The 7,481-nt window shown below is 34.4% G+C and overlaps 1 non-coding gene across 1 annotated transcript; it reads left to right on the plus strand.

Moving 5' to 3' along the window:
* The first annotated feature begins 5,628 nt into the window (after positions 1-5,628).
* Positions 5,629-5,709, plus strand: TRNAL-AAG (transfer RNA leucine (anticodon AAG)). Its single transcript has one exon. It is a non-coding gene; the product is annotated as a tRNA-Leu (tRNA).
* The last annotated feature ends 1,772 nt before the right edge of the window (positions 5,710-7,481 follow it).

Here is a 7,481-nt window from a genome sequence, read left to right on the forward strand (position 1 = left end):
AGGTCGTTGCAATCATTTCATAATCTATTTACATTACGAAATAGAGTATTAAACCATTTCCTATTTATACTCACGTCGCTTTTCTTCAATGGTATGACATTGTCCACTTTGAGTATAAACTCTCATGACTTTGCTTTTTGTTTCCCCAAATGGTCTCATACCAATGGAGATGTATTCATTACTTATAAACCTATGATCATTCCCTTAATTAGCCAATGTGGGATCTTCTCCGAACACTTCTGTCCTCAAAAAACGTACACCATAGAGCCTCCCCTAACTATGAATCCCTCGAATAACCTTCTATTAATCGAGACTCGACTCCTTCTCTGGAACCCTCGAACAAAGTACACCCTTTGTTCGACACTTGAGTCACTTTTGACTACACCTTTGAGGCTCACAACTTCTTTGTTCGATATTTGAGGATTCTATTAACATAAATAAGTTAGGGCATGAGTCTGATATGATGTTCGAAATCATGAACATCACAATGATATGATATTGTTCGGCTTTGCTTTTGATTTTCCCAAAAGGCCCCTTACCAATGGAATGTATTCCTTGTTTATAAATTCATGGTATCTTTTTAATTAGCCAATGTGAGACTTCTCTCCCAACAATTTTCCATAGAATATAGGGTAAAAACCCATAATGGAGGAAGGTATGAGCAAGGTTCAATATACTTAAAAAAAAAAAAAATCGCAAATATAACCAAATTGATGATAATGGGGATGAGAATGGGGATTGGCTAGAAAATGTTGAGGATTATTGGGAGTGAGTCCCACGTTGGTTAATTTAGTGGATGATCATGTGTTTATAACTAAGGAATACTTTCTCCGTTGGTACGAGGCCTTTTGGGGAAGCCCAAAGTAAAGCCATTAGAGCTTATGCTCAAAGTGACAATATCATACCAATGTGGAAATCCGTGATTCTAACATGGTATCAAGAGTGTTCCTGTGGAACAAAGGGGTGTACTTTGTTCAAGGGCTCCAATGGGAGTGAATCCCACATTGGTTAATTTAGTGGACGATCATGAATAAAATCTTCATTGTCTTCATATCCTTTGGAATGCTCGGAATACGATAGTGATGAACATGGTGTTAGATATCTGTTGAACCTCTTTCATGAGATCTTCAATCTTTGAGGTTGGATGGTTAATTTAGTGGAAGATCATGAATAAAATCTTCATTGTTTTCATCTCCTTTGGAATGCTCGGAATACAATAGTGATGAACATGGTGTTAGATATCCGTTGAACCTCTTTCATGAGATCTTCAATCTTTAAGGTTCGATGGTTAATTTAGTGGAAGATCATGGTTTTACAAGTGAGGAATACTATCTCCATTGGTATTGTTCGAGGACTCCAGTAGGAGTGAATCCCACATGGTTAATTTAGTGGAACATCATGAATAAAATCTTCATTGCTTCATCTCCTTTGGAATGCTCGGAATACGATAGTGATGAATATGGTGTTAGATCCATTCATGTTACAAGCGATCTCATAAGTCCATAAATTTTTTCTTGGATGCCCATGAAGATTTTCTAGGTTCTTAGTTTGTCTATGTAGTGTGATTCTCAACTATGGTTTCTAAGATGTTTAGGACTAGCTCATCGGCTAATCTATACTCTGGGTGCACGCAGGTCTAATCTTTGATTGCTGCTTATGATCCTAAAGTGCTCAGTCTACTGAAAATGTACTAACCTGAGTTGACTCGAAATAGCTCTAGCTTTTTTGTCCTAGTCTTAACTTGGTTCTCTTGTACATGATTTACTAGGAAGATTATCCTCTTAAACACCTATTGCATGATATACATAATCAAAATATGCGTGCAAGTTTATTAGTGAGATATCCTATCAATCACCTAAAGCACTAAAAGTAGAAACTTAAAAATTTGCAAACAAACAAGCTCAACCACAAGCTAACATCCATCAATAGCGGGAAGAACATATGAGTATAGTGCATCCTCCTTTTTAGCACAACTGAAAGCATTTAAAACAACATTTATCTTAAATCTCATACAAGAAAATTTTTGATAATTTCTTGTGTATTTTATAAATATCTCTACGGAAAAATATAAAAAAACAACATGCATCCCAAAATCTTATCCTAGGGGCATATCAATAATTTTCTATCATACATACAATGTATTCACATCCAAAATTACTCTTTTGTAGTCCTAACATGTATATTCTAACCACCTAAGGTAAGAAACGCTCGCATGCTAGCACATCCTCATAATCCCTACAAGTATTAGTTGCCTAAAGTCCATGCATCTACTTATCAGGATGTAACATGCATTTTTTAGCTTGCTTTTATGCTTGTAACTCCTAATTAACACAAAAATTTATTTGTAGGACCTAATTAACATAAAAATAGGGTTAGTATGGTAATCAGAATGAAAAATAGTCAAACGAATATAATAGCATTCACGAACTTCACATGAGGCTTGTAACTCCTAATTAACACAAAAATTCATTTGTAGGACCTAATTAACATAAAAATAGTAACTCCTAATTAACACAAAAATTCATTTGTAGGACCTAATTAACATAAAAATAGGGTTAGTATGGTAATCAGAATGAAAAATAGTCAAACGAATATAACAACATTCACGAACTTAACATGAGGGAGTTCTACACTTATTGTTCTGAACTGTACAAATAGCTAAACAACTCGTTGAAAGTTGAGTTTATTAGACTAGAAAAGGTTTATGTTAGTGATCACGTGAATGCTAGAAAGAGATCCCAAACCAACACTATCATTGAAGGGTGTAGACAAACTTTCGAAGTAACTCGTGTTTACTCAAGAAAACATCGAGACAAATTAAGAGAAGATCTGGTAGAAAATGTAGGCCACAACAATGCCAAAATAGAAAGAGTTCTAATCACGCTAAGATTAGATCAGCTTCAATTTCAAAGCAATAAAACCAACGAGTGGTGGAACAATACTATGGACCAGCCGAAGTCATTAAGAATGTCGGGAATGCATCATACATGATTCAATTTCTCTAATGGATGCAGACTAGCCCTGTTGTCCATGTCAGTAACTTGAAACGTTACAATCCTGACCAGGAAAACACTAGGCACAAGAAGGCAGTATGATCTCCTGCTACGAAGGAAGTAGGAGAGATTCTAGCTGAAAAGACGTGAAGAGTTGGCGAAAACTTGACGAACCAAGAAGTGATTTTCAATAGTTCATGGTAGATTAGAAGAGGCTCTTTAATTTGAGATCAGCTGGAAACACATCAAGAGACTTTAAAGTCAACATTATCATACATCGCTAAGTTCACAAAGAGTTGGTTGTCAAAGGCATCAACCGATTGAGTGGGTAAAGATGTCACGGTCATGTTTGTTGAAGGCGTGTTGCTGTCATGACTATTTATCAATTCTTCACCACGTTATAAGCCATCAAAGTTGTGGTTGTTGCTTATTTGCTTTTAGCATATAACATTACTTTCTTTCAAGTTGTTTTCAACTCATTTCTTCCCTCACTTTTTATGAAATATTTTATCTCAGATGTGATTCGAGGCTCGATCATACGTTAAGATTGTCCACAAAGTTCAATTTTCACATGGCTGACTTGTTCAATGGGTTAGAACAAGTGTCACACAATCGTTGTCCTGCTGCCACAAGAGTGCGATTATGATATTTGGCAATCCCAATTATTAAAGTGTTATAAACTAACTTTACTACTCTTCCAAAATCTCTCTCTTATAGATAATTTTAAAGGCAATCAAGTTCATATGCCGTCTCTATCTCCTAAGAAGAGTCTCGTAATAGCGTATATCTCAGTTTTTTATTCGACCATTTCTACAAGGACTTATTTTCTTCTCTTACATCATAATTTTCAAAAAATTATATTGACTCGTAGAGTTGGAATACAATATCACTGTCTATCAATTAATCTTAGTAACAAGGTTAATATGATATGATAATAGAGTTTTTATAGATTTACCTACATGAATTTCAACTTTAATCTCACTTTTTCAAGAAAAATATTTAAACTTTCGTTGCATTTGATAAAGATACTTATACATTAAATAATTATCAATCAGATCGATGAAATATTAATAATGGTCTTTGACTAGTACATTCACCAGAACATTTGGGTCGGAAAAAATAATTTGTCATTTTATTCGTGGTTGTATAATCATGAATATCTCAGTCTTTTGTAATACCTAAAACCTATGTTCCTAGAAAACAAGCTTCATGAATTTGAGAAAAACTTATGTTCGGGACTCAAATAAGAATTTCAATTTTGGTTTCACCCCTTCGACTCAACATTCTCATGCATCCCCCGTGACCTAATATGAGTCTAACATCCTACAAAAAGAATATGGACATGGCATTCCACCCATTGAAGTGAGAAAAACATGTGATCTTGGTGTATCGCATAGGTCGGAGGTGGGTCCCATCAGGTTGTGTACTTTCTTTTCCATACATTATACTTTCTAGTTCTATACCTAAAAACACTCCCTTAAAAAGACTAGCTAGGTCACATGACCGGTAAATATCAGGAATTAAAGAAAAACCTATGTTCAAGACTCAAATCACAATTAGAATTCTGGTTTTAGCCAATAGATTGAACATTCTTCTACATCCCTCATGACATAGTATGAGTCTAACATCCTACAAAAAGAATATACATGTGATCATGGTGTATCGCATAGGTGGAGGTCTAAGATGACTGAGGGCATATAGCATGTTTGAGTCTCTTATATTTAGTGACACCTAGTTGTTTGGGCGTTGTATTTGGCTCAGGGTCGTGGATGTGTTTTTTCTCGAATCAACTTACTTGGCTTGGCTATACCCTTAGAAATAATGCATAGGTTTGTAAGTTCATGGTTCTGACTTTAGAGGGTCTATCATAAAAAGCTAAGGGTATAACCTAAGCATGTGATGTTCTACTCCTATCACAAAAAATACCTATCATTTCTATGCTTCATAACATCATAACTAGATGCCATGTAAAACTTCAGGTTAGTCGTAAAAGCCATAAAACATCATAGAAGGTATAGTAAGGGCATTTTTCGTTATTTTACTTGTATCATTGGTTTGTGCAATGCTCCTATAACCTTCAAATTCAACATGCATCGTGAATTCATGGTATAAGGTCATAACACTTGTAGGCTCTCTTCAAATTTAGGGCATGAAAAGGAAGCTCTCATCGTCCTCTTTAACAGCTCTATGATCACCAGCTTTGACTTGTATAGAAGCTCCACAAATCTTCATCTAAATTTTGAGGTATTTTCCATATTTGATTCTCGTACCCTCAGGCAACCTCAACAATTGGATGGCTTTGTGACGATTCCGTATAGGCCTAGGTAGATTCTTTGGTTGTTACATTAAGTACATGGACATTTCATATATTAGAGTTAGAGATGACCAAATTGGTCTAAGGTATTTTGTTTCTTTTAATGTTAGCCCATCCCTAATCTATTTTCATTCCTATATCTTTTTAAGAAATATGTGAACATTAATGTCTAGAACTTGACTATTAAGGTTTTAGTTCGAAAGAACTCGAGTTCAAAAAATTTCTTGTGGGATCCTAATAAGATTTAATAATTATGTTATCTTTTGATCCCTAAACCTTTATAAAGAATACAAATGGATTAATTTTTTTCCAAGCATCAAAGTTGAGATGGCCGAGTTGGTCTAAGGCGCCAGATTAAGGTTCTGGTCCGAAAGGGCGTGGGTTCAAATCCCACTCTCAACAATTATTTTTTATACGATGTTTAATATTTTGATATTTTGATCACTTATAAAAAATACAAATGGATTAATTTTTTTTCAAGCATCAAAGTTGAGATGGCCGAGTTGGTTTAAGGCATAATATGTTGATCCCTAAATCTTTATAAAGAATTCGGATGGATTAATTTTTTTTTTCAAGCATTAAAGTTGAGATGGTCGAGTGGTCTAAGGCGCTAGATTAAGGTTCTGGTCCAAAAGACTTATATAAAGAATATGGATGAATTAAGATTTCTAAGGAGTTTGTATCGAGCTGCCCAACAAGGTGGAAAAATGACTTGAAAGTTGACCCTGACTCGATGAATTTGACTATAAAATTAGGAGCCTCCACCAAAAATGATTAGGAGCCTCCACCAAAAATGATTTCCTACCTACTTTGAGAGCCTATAACTCGTGCTATAGTCCACGACAAGGTAAAAATTGATTCCTAACTTCTTCTTTTCTAAGCAGTTTGTATTGAGTTGCCCAACAAGGTGGAAAAATGACTTGAAAGTTGACCCTAACTCGATGAATTTGACTATAAAATTAGGAGCCTCCACCAAAAATGATTTCCTACCTACTTTGAGAGCCTATAACTCGTGCTATAGTCCACGACAAGGTAAAATTGATTCCTAACTTCTTCTTGCAATCCCATCTGCCACTTTTATGAAGAAGATGAACTAGTCACGTCACCCTAAGTCAGAACTTCCTTTAGTCCTTCACCATATTTGTAGGAATTTCTTCGAAATAATCCAATTAAGTAATATTAGATTAACCTACTAAATGGACTCCATTACTTATGAGATATGACATCTTAAGGTTACACATGAAATTTGGTAATCACAGTATACATATCATGAACATTAAATGCAGAAATACTTCATTTAAACTTTCATAAAACGTCATCTTCATATTAAAATATAGTCATGGACTTATGTATTTTGAAAACACCTTTAAAACGACGCAACAAAAGACTAAATGATATGAACCAAGAGACATCAATCATACAATATATTTCAAAGAAGATGTGAAGAAAATATTGTTGAAATTATCAAAAGATATTTCAATTCATGCCACATTGAAGAAGAATGAAGTTTCATGTTATAAATTTTAGGTGGATTACAATTTAGAGTTATTGTACTTCATTAATGTATTTTAAGACTTTGTAGTTACTTTAGGTTAGAATTACAGAATGGTTAATTATGGCCATTAAGTATGAATGTTACCGCTCTTGGAATGCCTTTAATAGTTTCATTTTGAGACTATATAAAACCATGTAGGTTGATTACATATTGGTTAATTATGGCCATTAAGTATGAAAGTTACAGGTCTTGAAATGCCTTTAATAGTTTCATTTTGAGGCTATGTAAAGCCATGTGTTATATTTGTATGTAGACTTGGAAAATATAGTAAAAGGAGCATTTGTGCTTTTCTTTAGCCAATGGCTAAGTTTCTTTCAATTCTATGTAGTTTAGATTGCATGTAGAATCATTCAAGCTCGACATGATCAATCTTGCTTGTGGAGTGATTCGAATCTCAAGCAAGTGTTCTTGCGTTGAGATATTTGATCAACAAGATTCATTCAAGCTAGACATGATCGATTTGGCTTATGGAGTGATTCGAATCTCAAACAATGTTATTGCCTTGAGATATTAGATCGACAAGGTAATCCGAATCTTATTCCCCATGTATTGATTCCTTATCTTATCACTAAATAAAATAAATAAACGTTTACATTCAAAACATCTTATCCTAGTCTAA

The sequence above is a fragment of the Cucurbita pepo genome, chromosome 20 (assembly GCF_057944985.1).
Source record: "Cucurbita pepo subsp. pepo isolate OVF chromosome 20, ASM5794498v1, whole genome shotgun sequence".
Taxonomy (NCBI): Eukaryota; Viridiplantae; Streptophyta; class Magnoliopsida; order Cucurbitales; family Cucurbitaceae; genus Cucurbita; species Cucurbita pepo.